The sequence below is a fragment of the Ovis aries genome, chromosome 26 (genome assembly GCF_016772045.2).
Source record: "Ovis aries strain OAR_USU_Benz2616 breed Rambouillet chromosome 26, ARS-UI_Ramb_v3.0, whole genome shotgun sequence".
Classification (NCBI taxonomy): Eukaryota; Metazoa; Chordata; class Mammalia; order Artiodactyla; family Bovidae; genus Ovis; species Ovis aries.
The window spans coordinates 12,651,084-12,664,462 of NC_056079.1; the positions used below are offsets into that span (position 1 = coordinate 12,651,084).

General features: G+C 41.4%; 1 protein-coding gene and 1 non-coding gene across 8 annotated transcripts in view; one reads left to right on the forward strand and one right to left on the reverse strand.

The window, feature by feature from the left end:
• The window catches only part of TENM3 (teneurin transmembrane protein 3), a 2,757,765-nt gene that overhangs the window by 2,412,256 nt on the left and 332,130 nt on the right, over positions 1–13,379 (forward strand). The gene's annotated exons all lie outside the window — the stretch shown is intronic.
• TRNAK-UUU (transfer RNA lysine (anticodon UUU)) lies at positions 1,111–1,183 on the reverse strand. The gene has a single exon. It is a non-coding gene; the product is annotated as a tRNA-Lys (tRNA).

Consider the following 13,379-nt stretch of genomic DNA (forward strand, 5'->3'; position numbering starts at 1 on the left):
GATATTTTTTTTCCTCAATGTGTGGCTTGCAAGATCTTAGCTCCCCAACCAGGGATCAAACCTCTGCCCTCTTCACTGGGAGCTCAGAATCTCAACCACTGGACCCCCAGGAAAGTCCCAAGAGACGGAATTTGAACTCAGGTATGAATGTACTTGAGGACTTTGTGACTGTTCATATTCCGCAAATGGGAGGATCATCTTTGCATCTTCCAGACTCACAAGAATTTTTGCAAATTAACATGCAACCAGTGCCTGTCAGAAATAACGATGCTGCCTCTGTCTCTATATTCTTCTCCAATTCTCTAGTTTTAAGGCAATATGTAGAATGTAATAAGTGTTGTTATTTTTATGTTTTCTTAATTTGATGACTATGCAATAATCAAGCATTTAATTGATTGATTACTGACATCTAGCCACCAGGGGACAGAAAAGCTTTCAAGTTAGGAAGAGGAGACATCCAAGATATGACTGAAAGAAAAATAGGACTTAGCTAAGAGAAGATGGATGCTAGTCCAGAGATTAGGCGTATCCTATGCATGGTGCCAGAAACTGTCACTGTGGTTGAAAGTACAAGGAGATGTGAGGTCACAGAGTATCTCACCAGCTCTACTTAGGAACCGGGATGTTATCACAATGGCAGTGGGGAGTCATTCAGAATTTTTCTGTCAGGAAATTGGTATGATGATTTGCGTCTTTTTGAAAGATTTTTCTGAATGGAGTATGAAGAGTGTTAGAGGAAGGTAAGAATAGAGGCAGGTATGATGTTACATCCAAGTGAAAAATGATGGCTGCATCAACAGAGGCAGACATGGCAGAGATGAAAACGGTGGAGGGCCTATGGGTTGATGCAGTGTAGGGAATGGGGAAGGCAGTGCTGATGAATAGCTTCCAAGTTTCTTGAGCGTTTGGGCGGACACAGATTTTTTTTGTTTACTGACTCCAGGAACCCAGGAAGAGATGGAAGCTTGTGGCAGATGATTATCTCATTTCATTTCATTTTTTAAAAGAAGAACTACTCAAAGTCAGGGTTTTGGTTCAACTGTGATGAGGTCTTTATTTTTAAATTATTTTATCTTTTTTGGCTACATTGGGCAGCTTGCAGGATCTTAGTTCCCTGACCAGGACTTGAACCTGGGCCCTCAGCAGTAAAAGTGTGGAGTCCTAACCACTGGACCACCAGGAAATTCCCCGAAGATGATTATATTAGCTTTGAACATGTTGCATTTTAGATGCCTGTAGACATCCTATTGAAGCCATTAAGTGATTGGCTATGAGCCTGGTAGGCAATTGGAATTAAAGGAACAGCATCCAATATTCTTGCTTGGAAAATCCCAAAAATGGAGGAGCCTGGTGGGCTACAGTCCATGGGGTCGCCAAGAGTCAGACATGACTGAGCGACTGGCACTTTCATAACTGGTCAATTAGGCCTTGTGAGGTGGCAGTGGTTATGGAAATCAGAGAGAAATAAAAGGCGGGGGGTTGGGGGTACGGAGAGAGAGAGAAAGGAAGAATGGAGTAAGGGGGAGGGCACCGAAGAAGGACCTCTCGGCAGAGGAGTGATATGCCAAAGTGACAGTGAGAAATATCCTATGTCAAGTGCAAGAGAAGACTAAGACGGTTCTCCTGGATAATGGTTGGTGGTGGGGTTTACTCTGCAGTCAATGGGGAACCAGTGAGGCTTTGAGAGTGGGAGGAGCATTCGCAAATGAGTCATTGGAAAGTCTGACCCGAATGTGGATTGGAGTAGGGATGCAAGGACCGTGCCACAGGCTATCGATGCATCTAGGGTAGATGTGATGAGATTGAGAAATTGGGTAGGATATATAAGGAAATTTAAAGAAAAAGCATGGATGCAGGAGGTACTTCAGAAAACAGAAGTCTTCCCACTACTTCTGACCCAGGGACAGGAGATGACTATTCAAATGGTAACAACTTGGAGTTTAAAAAAAAATAGAGAGAAATCAGAAGAGGGATCTGGTTTCCAGAAATGTGTATCTTGTATGTTATTTAGAACTTAATGATCATTCTTCTTAGAATTAAAAATAGAAGAATAGTGTATCAGTATATTTTATTTGTAAACTTGCCTTTTCTCCCTGTTTTCCTGGAGCTTATAAACTGTTCCAGAGACTAGACCAGATGATATTTTTCTTTTCCTGTGCACTACAAGAAAAAATAAAAAGGACTTAGAAATCCATTTGGAAAGAAAGTCAAATGAGAGAACTCAGTAATCCTTACCAAGAGTGACAGTCCTTCGTCCTAGCTGGGCTGGACCACTGTGTGGCAGGGGAAGAAGGGGGTGGTGAGAGAGAGAGCGAGCAAGCTCCTGCTCAGCCACAGGAGCTGGACAAAAGGTCTGAGCACATCAGTTCAGCAGGAATCAGGGCAACAATGGATAGAGAAAAGATGTGGAGCATTTCTACGGGAAGCACTGGGACGCAAGTTGTTCTTTCATCGGCATCTCTGAAGTCTATAAAAATATGATTCTGGGTATATACCAAGAAGCATCTGATGCAAAGTCAAACAGAAGACTAAATGCCACTTTCACTCAAGTAGCTGTCTGTGCTGGTGGGCGAGGGGAGGTCTTTTCATGGTTTTTATCGGTGGTCCTCATCAGTTCCCTGGTTTTATGGAAGTTCTGGTCTTGTTCAGGAGAGTCCCTGCAAGACTGAAAGCTATTTCTCTTCAACTGTATTGCTTCAGACAGTCGACAAATACAGTGTTTATTACATGACTTCTCCCATCCTCTGTGTTTACACTGCAGGTGAATTATTCTTTTTTTTTCCTTTAGTGACCTGACTTATGGGTTGGTTATTATGACTGTTTCTCTTTTTTTTTTCCTAGAAGTCTTCTTTCAAAGAACAGAAAGGTTTTAATTCCCACTGAAAAGAAAGACAGGGGACCCCAGCCAGTGGACCCAAGTGTTAAGATGCTTTTGAAGATGGGGCAATTGGAAGCTGCTAACAATATGGAGATCAGACATTCTGTCTCCAGCCCGGGGAACAGGACCTACATCAAGTGAACAGGCAACTACTTGCCTGCCTGTCTTCCTCTCGCCAGATAAAGGCCCAGAAGGGGCAGCTGCCAGCTGGGAGGAATGTGAGAAAATAGGAAATTGATTTGAAATAGGATAGGGAAAAAGGCAAAAGAGAGTATTTACGAATTTTCAAATCTTCCCTTTTTAGGCATGAATAGATACTGTCTCTGCAGAGAAAGGTCATCTTTACATACTCGCTCACGAAAGCCAAAAGGCACCAAAGTCACAGTTGAACAGGTATTAGAAAGCCCTGAAGTTGGTTTATTTCTTCATAATTGGAGGAAAATTGGATATGGATATATATTTAACTCTTTGGCAAAGCTTCTCAGTCCTTTTGAAATAGAAAAAAAAGGAAATAGAAAATTATAAGCGTTTTAATTCTAGGCTCAGGAAAAGTAGATTGTTTTTTTCCTGCTAGTTACAATGATAATTAATTAAATTTCACATTCATCAGAGGGGGCGGGGCAGTAGTGTTTGACTGTGAAGGTTGAGGGCATTCTAATTTTCTATTGACAGCGGTTCTTTAGCTTTGATAGATGCCTTTAGGCAAATTATAACGCCTCTCTCTACTTTTTTGCTTAAGGAAATATGAGGAGGCGGTCATGTTAGGGATATTTAGAATCACTAGTAAATAGAGGAGATGTTTGTCTTTGGGATCGTACGCATTGGCTTCACTGAAAGAAGGCAAGAGGGTTCCACAAGGAGCTGTAAGTTTCTTTTGGGTCCTAATGTTTGGTGATGCTCTGTGATCTCTTGAAGGCAGGAAACCAGTGGTATCCTCTCAATCAGTGGTCCCCAACCTTTTTGGCACCAGGGACCGTTTTCATGGAGGATGATTTTTTCACTGACTGGGGTGGAGCATGGTTTCGGGATGATTCAGACACGTTACTTTTATTGTTGCTGTTCAGTTGTTTAGTGGTATCTGTCTCTTTGTGACCCCCCCCCCTGGATTGCAGCACACCAGGCTTCCCTGTCCTTCACTATCTCCCAGAGTTTGCTCAAACTCATGTCCATTGTAGGTGATGCCATCCAACCATGTCATCCTCACTTGCCCCCTTTCCCTCCCTCCTGCCCTCAATCTTTCCCAGCATCAGGGTCTTTAATTGTGTACTTTATTTCTAGTATTATTTTTATTATATCAACTCCACCTCAGATCATCAAGCATTAGATCCTGGAGGTAGGGATCCCTGCTCTAAACTATACTTATACCCAGAGCCTCCTCTTTGTAGCCCACCTTACTTGAAGTTGTTGATAGGATACACAGGCAATGAAAGACAAGAGACCTTGCAAGAGATGTAAATCTTAGCTGAGAAGAATAAATAGGTGTGATTGCCACAGACAATATAGTAACAAACCATATGATAACAATATGATAACAACACATAATAATAGGGCTCATGCATACCTTACTGCTTCTCTTGGCTTCATTAATCATCAGGGCTATTCTTATGAAATGGATAACCTCTCACCTCTTACAGATAATACATTGAGGCTGGTATCGCAACACACAGAAGGTTAAAATATGGAGTGAAATAAAGCTGAGAACAGCTGTTTTCTAAATCACATCTGCCTTAAAATGTCAACATATGGAAATGACTGACCCCTTTTACTGTTTCTTTACTCTTTACTCATTCTTCAAAATAAAATTTGATCTTTATACTGTGAGGGGATGGACAGACAAACAATCAGGCCAGTGGAAAATCAAGATGGATAAAAGAAAAACATGAAGAAAATGAGAAATGAATAGAAATATCTAGGAACTGAAAACTGTTATCCTAGAACATTAAAGGAGTAGGAAGAAACTCTTGCATGGCCATTTAAGGGATTCAGAAGGCCCAAGCAATATTCCCCTTTTTAGAGGGAAAAATTGAAGCCCAGATAAACTAAGATTTAGCAAGATTACACAGCCCATCAGAAGAACTATGTCCAGAACCTGAATTTCCCAATTCTCAGAGAAATTGTAGACAAGTGGAGAAATCCCTGAAGGGTGGACTGTGATGTGTTTTCACTGGTTTCAGTCTGCAAACTATCAAAGCTGCTTTGTTCTTTATAGGTTCTTTTCTTTTGCATTGAGCCCATTTTATCATCTATTTCAGTGGTGTCTCTTCACATCACCTAAGGCATGGGTAAAAAGATGCCGGCTTATCTGAATCATAACCATGGATTTTCCTATTGCTGATTATGGCACTACATTTTTAAAAAATTAAAATCGCTAGAAAAAATCAGCAAGCAATGGAATAAGTGTTTTATGGAGTGAATACGTTGCTATAATTTAGGACCTTACTCACTAATCATAAATTGTTGTTAATCACAACTGATCTAACTACTTTGTTTCCAGTTAGAAAAGTCCTCGTTATAACTATCCTTCTGAAACCCTACCAGAAATTTCTTGAAGGGAAATTTACCCAACATCGATTCTAGAACACAAGCAAGAAGGGTACAGTCATTCAACCTAGACTTGCAGCTAAATATTAGAGCCTTTCTACTAATTCTAGACACCTATATCATCTGGTTGAAAGCTATATTGGACTCTGTAGTTAAAGTGACACTGTGATATATTGATCTAATGAGTAATATTATGAAATTAATTCAAAAATACTCTAACTTGTTCTGCCTTAATCTTTAAAATTCATGTGAAGGAAATCACATTGTGCAAATCTTTTTTGGAAGATCTTGCAAAGGACTTTGGCCAAAAATAACATAGAGTTCTACATATTTTCACAGTGGTTTCTATTTTGGAGTCAAATTGCCATCAAGGAGGGTAGACTGGAACACCTGTGCAGTCTTGGGTGAAACTCTTCACCTGGACACTTGCCTTAATGGGTCAGGATCTTCAGACTGCGGTGGGATGGCCTTGCGGGGTTAGAGTCACCTTGGTTTGCATCAAATACATAGATGCCCTTATTTTGCCTTTCAGTTCCTCTCTGCCTTTTGAAAGACGTAATTCCCTTTGTGCTAATTCTAAAAGAGATAGCCCCTGAAGCTTGCTGTCACCCAGAAACTGCAAGCCCACAGGACTAGATATACAGTCACTAGAGTTTTCCTTACCTATCAGCCTCTGTCTCTACCTGCTTTTCTCTTTATTCTCCTCACCTCCCCATTTCTAGAGAATTCATTTCTCCTCATGCAGTACTTTAGGTATGCCTTGGTATGATTCCCTGTAAACTCCTGCATTGCCCCTTGCAGGACCCTAAGCACACTCGTCTGTTTGTTTGTTTTTATGAACCAAGACAGATACCAGGTAGAAATTTGCCGACAGTGTATTTTCCCCTACAGAGTATTTTAAACAATGGAAATACAGTTTTCTACATTAATTTTAAACTAGTCTTGCCCTGTGAGGTTTAAAAATGGCATTTCAAGCCAAAGTATTTAAGGTGTTTCAGGCACATAATAGGCATTCAATTAAATGAAGTTGAATTCACATGTATCAAAGTGAAAGACCCACTGTCAATAGTAAATCAGAATCCCTGCCACCTTCACAGCCAAAGACAGAACTGTCCCGCCCCTCTGCTGAGGGTGACATTTAATTATCCTTGTAACTAGCAGGGGGAAAAAACATCTACTTTCCTGAGCAAAAAATTTAGAAAAAAAAATTTAATTAAAACTTTTTAAAATTAATGATTATCCAGATTTGTCAATAAAGACCTTAATAACTATTTGCAAAAAATGATATTAATACCGATGGGTTCTTTGCAAATTTTTTGATATTATAAATGTTGAAGAGTGACTCTAGGGCTTCCCAGATGGCACAGTGGAAAAGAACCCACCTGCCAGTGCAGGAGATGCAAAAGATGTGGGTTTGATCCCTGGATTGGGAAGATCCCCTGGAGGAGGAAATGGCAACCCACTCCAGTGTTCTTGCCTGGGAAATCCCATAAACAGAGGAGCCTGGCGGGCTACAGTCCATGGGGTCGCAAAGGGACTGAGTGAGCACTAGGAGTTGGTGTGATTTCTGTCTTCTCTCCACTGCAAGAGGGATTTGACCTGCAGGTAGCTAGTGCCTTTACAGACAACTACCCACCTGGCCACATCACTTCATCACTAGCCATCAATGAACGACCAAATTTTAGCATCTGAACAAAGAAAACAAATTGTTTATGTATATTTAATTTCAAAGATCTATGGCCTAGCTTTTTGACATCTGAGTTGTCAGTTTTTGAGAACTAACACAAAAATATGCTTGGGAGTTGAGTGAGTAGAATGATGGCTGGAAACAAATAGTCCAGACTGAAGAATTTAAAACAATTCAGTCATTTTTATTTATCACATATCCATGTACTTTCAAAGCACCTCCCCCAATGTGTTTTTATTGTCAAAACCTACAAATAAGTTGAACCCCAATAAGTTGCCAGCATAGACAAACACTGCCATCCCCGGGTGAGCCTGGGAATTTGTCTTGCTGGTTTTGGACCTTGTGTCCAACCTGCCAAGGATGAGTGACACTCCCTCTTTCTTGGCCACTCCTGCACACCCCCATGTGGAGGTTGACTCACATAGAACTAGGGTTCTACACACTGCTACGTACCCACTGTCACACCGCCTTAGGACATGTGGTGGCTTGATTGGGCCCTCAGATCTTGCTCTGTACCCAGTTCCTGCCATCCCTACCCCTATCTGACCTCTTTTTGGGGGTGGAGGGGGGAGGGGTGATAGAAAAGGATAGTTTTACTGTTTTGTCATGCAAAAGGGACCACAGTGGGGCTAAGAACCTCAAAATTGTGTCCCACCCCAGTGGGATTTGGTGAGGAGTTTAGAGCAAGGATCAGGGTATGTGCAGGGCCTGCACTTTTTAATCTGGCTTCAAGTGGTCTCTTGATGAGCTTCTTGAGATTATCAAATTGTGATCTTCTCTGGAATGAAGAATGCTAGCTTCTTCCATTTGTTGGGGTTTCAGTATTGTTCTTGAATCTCCAGTGTTCTGAGTCTCTCTCCGCTGGACATGGCAGCATCTCTGAGACACAGATCACCATGTGCTGCCCTGCATGAGTGAATCGCTTCTGGTTTTAGGACCTAATGAAGCTCAGGTTCTTGATGTCTCATTGCAGAAAGAATTCAGTGAGAGACAAAGTGATAAGTAAGATGTGGATTTATTCATAGAGAAACTCACTCCACAGACAGAGTGTGGCCCATCGTCATCCGACCTCTTGCTGGCTGTCTGGATTTCTCTCAAAGCTCTGTGCTCCTGGGCCAGTCCTGCTCTCACCCGTAGAGAGGAATGATCTCTCTTCCTTACCCACATCCCTCCCACTTGGGTATCTGCTGGCACAGGACTGAAACCCGCTAAGCCTTCTGGATACAGTGTATTGCTTGATTGCCCCCCTGCAAGGCGTCCAGACCTCATTCCACACACCCACATCCTATTCCCCTCCTCTCTGCCTGCCTGGGCTGTGAAGGACCCAGCATGCTCCTGCCCAAGGTCATCCTCCACCCAAGGTCATCCGCCTTAAGACAGAAATCAGACCCAGTGCTTTGGACACACCATACATGTGACTGATTGGAGATGAAGTGTCATAAGTCTTCATTATGGGTCAGATTTCAGAAGCCACTTGTGTTTTTGGTGAAATAACATAAGGCTTCTAAAAATAAAGAAGAAAACTTATCTTTTAGAAATGAATTTGGATGTGGGTCATTTCAAACAGTTGTGAAATAAACAGCTATATTGTGGGTGGATTTTTCTGTAGTTTGGATCAAAGGATCACCTACATATTATATTAGCCTTTTAGATTTACTGTAGACATCTGTGAAAAATTATGAATTGGCCTTTATTATGTCTTTTTTTTTCCAAACCTTTATTTCTGTTCCAGTGTAAATGATAAGTGAACTTTACTGGAAAAAGGACCCAGAAATATGATTTTAAAATAAAGTTTATGTCAGCTTATAACAGAGTTCACATAGCTGTTCAGGATTTTGGTGCTCCTGACAAAATAACACTTTACAAAACAGAAGATAAAGTCTAAAATTTTACTTACAGCATGTAACTAAAGTAATTATACAGTTATTATGTACCAACTGATATCAGTGTACTGTAATTTCAGTGACATAAACAGTTTCTTTGATATATTGGTTATTTTAAAAAGAACAATTATATATAAGTATATGCATGCATGCTCAGCCACTAAGTTGTGTCTGAGGCTTTGAGAACCCATGGACTGTAGCCTGCCAGGCTCCTCTGTCCATGGGATTTTCCAGGCAAAAATACTGGAGTGGGTTGCCATTTACTCCTCCAGGGGATCTTTGCAACCCAGGAATCGAACCCATGCCTCCAAAATCTCCTGCATTGCAGGCGGATTCTTTACCACTGCGCCACCTGGGAAGTCTGTGTTAACAGAAATATCAGTAAAAGTGGAAGTAACCTGACAAGTTTTTCAGAACAATTGTTGAAAATATTTCTTTACAGCAGAAACAAAAAATGAAATATCACATTTCATATATGTATTACTAACAGAATACAATGCTGAGTTTAGTTTCATAATAAATTGTATAATTTTTAACAAAGCCTGTTTAGAGAAACTAAATTTAAAATTGACAGATACACATTTACCTATTGATGTCGATTAGTTGCTCAGTCCTGTCCAACTCTTTGAGACTCCATGGACTATAGCCCGCCAGTCTCCTCTGTCATGGAATTTTCCAAGAATACTGAAGTGGGTTGCCAGCTCCTTCTCCAGGGTATCTGCCCACCCCAGGGACTGAACCTGCGTCTCCTGCATTCTTCACCGCTGAGCCACCAGGGAAGCCCATGTTACTCGTTCCCTTAACTCCAAAAGCAGCTTCAAAACATAGGAGAAATCAGATGTGGTGCCTCTTCTTTTTGCCCCCTCCCAAATCCACAAATGATCAGTTTTTTAAATTGACTATCATGTTTTCAAATCCTTGGTGTGGATTATCCTGACGAATCTTATTTTGAAAGTGAACTACACTCCTAATGCCAGTTTTTACTAATGAGTCGATACTAAGTGTTTAGTGAAATGAGTTAAGTTGAGGACCTGGGACTGGGTTTAGTCTCTGACACTCCATGTGGGCTCTTTGAGCTCTGGTTTCCTCATTTATAAAATAGGATAATAATATTACTTTCTCACTAGGGCTTTAGAAAATTAATAAAAATTGTATATGTCAAATGTTCAGTATAGTGACAGTCATACAAAGTGCTCAATGTTAGTTTTTATCACATTCACATATATAACACAGCTAAAAGTGTTTGATTATGATTTTTTATGAGCATCTCTGAAAATACGGATTTGGTGCTTAACCATTAGCAAGAAGATAATCATCCCAGTTTTGGTTAAACTCTACTTTTTCTTCATGGCTTTGGGCCTATGTAGTAAAAGGTCAGAAGAACTCTTAATATTAAAGCTAAGTTGGTGCCAATTTGAAGTAACAGCTCACGCGTGGACTTTTTTTTCTAAAACACAATTTGCTTTGATTTGATTTGGTTCATGCATTTTTAAAAATCTTTTTCGTGGTGTGCAGTCATTAGGCTTTTATGCCTAAAGAACTAAATTCAGTTATAAGTAAAATTCATTTAACAGCACAAGTATGATTCCATGTGGTTATTTACAACATAAAATAGCCACATAATTCAACATATTTGATAGTGTCTGCTCATGGAACTGCGGGGAATTCTGCAGATCTCAGACAAGAAATGCTTAAGTTATAGAAGGCAATATCCGTAAGGCTAATTATTCCTGACAGCAGCAATATGGCAAACAATAGGAAATAAAAATTCACATTTAATGTGTGCCTTATTATGTGTCTGGGTATGGGATTCTTCAGTGGACCCCAATATTGAAAAGATGGCAGTGATTTAATGCAGGGATGGGTGTGGCCAGAAAACCTTGTATCTTTTCTTGGGAAGATATATATGGAAACAGTCCTTCACTTTTTAGCAATAGAAACTGTTTAAAATCCCATCTCTCCCTTTCTTTCCCCATGGGCTGCTGCTGCTGCTGCTGCTCAGCTGTGTTCAAAGTCAGCCCTTGATCATTCTCAAGGGATAATGTCTTGGTCCAGTTTGAAAATAATTAGTTTTGTATTCAGAAAAGGTAGAATTAGATATACAAGTAGAAGATTCCAATGCAGTCCCATATAAAAATTTACCTAACCTGTATCTGATATTTGTAGATTGGCATGGCTTAATTAGTATGTTAAATTGGAATTTTAATAAATGCTATTCATCAGTGACCAATTTACATAGCATTTATCTGGGGAAATGAGCATGCCAAATATCAGTTTTCTTGAGATTTATCTTGACCCAAGCGGTGATTTAAGATTTAAAAACCTTTCATTCCTCAGTTAGAGTGTTTATCTTCCTGTCTCCTAATGTTCTAGTTCAAATCCAGATCTGATCATTGGTGGCATCAAAAACAGGGGGGGTATATATCTGAAGCATTCACAAGCCTGTGGGTCTGAGGAAATTCTAAAGGTGAAACGTTGTACCTATTTAATTCTTCTTAGATTCCAGTTGAATGCGTTTTCTTTATATTACAGGACCTATAACTGTTCTATAGTATTTATTTGCAATTACGTCAGGCAATCCCCACCCCCCCAAGAGTCACACACATTACAGTCATTCGTGTAAGGATCCTTTCCAAAATATTATGACTTAGGAAGATATTTGCTTAAGAACTTAGAAGTCTTTCAGTACCCCACAAAATACCTATTGTTCTTTACTAAGGAGAATTTCAAAACCTTGAAATAAGTTTGAAATTTAGACTGTGCCAAAGGAATGTTAAAATACTTTCTCTGATATCTTAATGATGTCCTTGTTAAAGAATGGAGACATTGATCACTCAGGAAAGAATAAGCAGGATACTTGCGATAATCATATAATATAATGTGTTTGTGAGTTGCGATTGGAGAAGAGTCATTGTTACTGAAAGAGAAGATCACTGAGGTGCAGAGAGCTTGCTTCGACACTGAGAAACATCAGACATTTCCATGAATGACAATGGACATTAGATGGTAATGAAACCTGGACAGGAAAGGTATCCAGTAAGAGGTAGGTGAGCTGTAGTCACATGGCTGTAGCTTTACCTTTAAAAAGCAGCCAGAGTTAAGGTAAAGAAAACCTAAAGAGGGAAAAGAAATTTCAGTTGTTGGATCATGGAGATGAGGAAAGAATATAATCTTTCTTGGGTCTTATTCACAAATGAAGGAAAAACACAGATGCTTTGTTAAGTAGTCCTTTTTTGGTGCACTATTTTTAGATGAGAGTTAAAATGTGGAATGACGGCTAATGAGGTAAGGGTTATGTTGATTGATCCTGGTATTGTAAATGCTGCTTGTGTTGTTTCTTTAGTCATAATAATACTTGAGGGGTTTGGAGGGACTGGAAGAAAACACAGGTGAATCTCTCTCATTTAACCAAGAAGTCATCCCCTTCTTGGTTAAATGGAGGAAGAGGCTGAAGGGGATGGAATGTTCTAGAAGAAAGAGAAATTAAAGGGAAGAGGGACGGTGTCCCAGAGGCAATGCAAAAATCATGATAAAAGTGGGTCTAGAGGGAGAAAAAGGCAATTAAAAAAAATTAAAATGTAAGATCTTGCAGTATCAAGTGTCTTGCATTTAAAAGTAAAGGAAGCCCCATTAGGTATTCTAGATACGGGGTGTCCAGCCCTGGTGCATCATTCAGAGTTAGCTCAGACCACTTGAACACATGCTTCCAACCCCGGGGACCTCCTCCCCTCCCCGGGCCCCCCTGGTTGGCGTGGATGGGGTCCGAGGCCCTGGAGAGCACCATAGGCTCGCGCAGCAGCCCTGCAGCCCGCCCTGGGGCCCCAGGGCCGACCTGAGTGGCCGAGTGCCAGCAGCCCAGGCCGAGGGGCGATCCGGGCCGAGTCGGTCCCCGCTGCAGTTCCCAAGCGACACACACACACACACACACACATGCACACACAAGCCGCGCCCGCCGCCGCCGCTGGACTCCAGGCCCCGCTGGCGACCCCTCCCGCCACCTGGACCCCCGCAGCCCACCTTCCCCAGCAGAGCGTCCCGCCAGCTCCAGGACTTAGTTTGGCCGCGACGAGGGGGGCACGCGGCCACCGCTCGCATCCGGATGAAGTCCACGCCGCCGCCGTGTGAGGTTTACCGGGTGGCGGCTCAGGGGGGTCGAGACTCATTCTTGTGCTGGGGGAAGAGGTTCTTTTGTAAGCACGGCAAAGTCGCGCTTCTGGAGAAAAACCGATTTGGAAAAAAATCTACTGCAACCTGCAAAAGCCCAGGAGGGAATATTGATGTTTGAGAGTCTGCGTGTCCGTGTGTGTGTGCGCGCACGCGTGTGTGTGTGTGTGTGTGTGTGGAATACCTCCAATTGGGGTCTTAAGAGCATGCCTGGAACCAGTTTGGG